This window comes from Vombatus ursinus, unplaced genomic scaffold, assembly GCF_900497805.2.
Source record: "Vombatus ursinus unplaced genomic scaffold, bare-nosed wombat genome assembly UNPS02009062.1, whole genome shotgun sequence".
Taxonomy (NCBI): Eukaryota; Metazoa; Chordata; class Mammalia; order Diprotodontia; family Vombatidae; genus Vombatus; species Vombatus ursinus.
In genome coordinates, this window is record NW_020948840.1 from 22964485 (window position 1) to 22966009 (window position 1525).

The window sequence follows — 1525 nt, forward strand, 5'->3', positions numbered from 1 at the left end:
AATTTGTTGTCAGAGAATCTGTACTCCAATCCTGGCTGTTCCATTTACCTTCTGTGTGACGTTGGGCAAATTCATCTTTCTGGTGAAAACTCTTGTTTTCCTCATTGTACAATGAGTGGATTGGCCTGGATAATCTTTTAAGTTGCTCACAGCTCTAAATCTATGATCTAACCTGGAAAGGGTTGAAAAGTGAGTGCGAGGAAGTATTGACCACTTTTCCTACATATTGATTGTGAAAAGTATAACAGGATCCTAAATCTCTAAGGGACCTCAAAGACTGTCTAGTCCAAGCCCTTCCTTTTACGAGGAAATCAGAGCTAAGTGGCTTGTTCAAGGTCACAGATAGTATCAGATAATGACTATATCATAGGTGCTATCAGAAGTACCTATGATAGGTATCAGAAGTGGGATTTCAACTCTAGGCTGCACTCCTGACACTCAGAACTTTCAATGCCATGCCACAGAAACCTCTTCACTGGCTACATCCCTGGACTTCTTACACGAAATGTACCTTGACCTCTCCCTCTGATTGGCTGGTTCCTCCTGCAGCTCTCATTTTTAGGAGGATGCTCAGGCCAGCTCATATCTTCGTTCCTCCCTGGGCTTCACTGCTGACTACATTTTTCTACCAAAAGAGTGTCTTCATTCCCTCCCCTCCCCAACTCCCATTTTTAGCTTCCTTTTATGTGTTATCCTCCCTTACTAGAATAAGCTCCTTGAGGTCAATGAATGTCTTTTTACTTGTATTTATATTCCCAGCACTTAACACTGTGGCTGGCACATGGTAAGAACTTTAGTGCTTCTTGACTTGACTTGTACATAGCCCTTCTGATTCTAGAGTCTTTCTGTACCTTAATGCCTCCCAAGCAGTTTCATCTTTTTTCCTTTTCCCTTCAAAGGCAGAAAGGCAGCTCCTGATTTGTGGCCATGGTGACTGAGCAGCTGCCTGGAAGTAGATGGGCTCTCTGTACTGATGAGAAACACTGAATTCCCCTAACACTTCCTGGTCCCTCCTGGGCACCATCTAGTGATCTCACATTGGAATTGAGATAATTGGGATTATTTCTTTCCCCCTGAAATTCACATACGCTACCTAGGAAGCCCTGGGCTTCCCAGACCCTTTCCCCCCACCCCCTTTTCAGAATTCTGCATGTTTCAGCAATAATTTTCCAGTTCGAGCTCTGCCATCTCTGCTAAAAAAGAAGAAAGAGAAGTTGACACTTTTGGGCTGTGCCCGAAGCACTGTCCCAGATTTGGCACAGCTGTTAATTAGAGTCAAGAGTGCTTATTTGACCCATGTGGCTGCTTACTAGAATTGAGGGATGTCTCCAAGGACCTTGTGTGAGAACTGAAAACTACCATACATCATCTAGCTCTTCAGAATTCATTTAAGGACAGGGATAGAGAAGTACTGGATTCCCTATAGTTTCTGGTCACCTAGGAACAGTGATGTGTCAAAACAGGAGGATAAGGGACTCTTTTTCTTGTTTTTCCTTTTCATTGTTAATATAACTTTCTTGTCAGA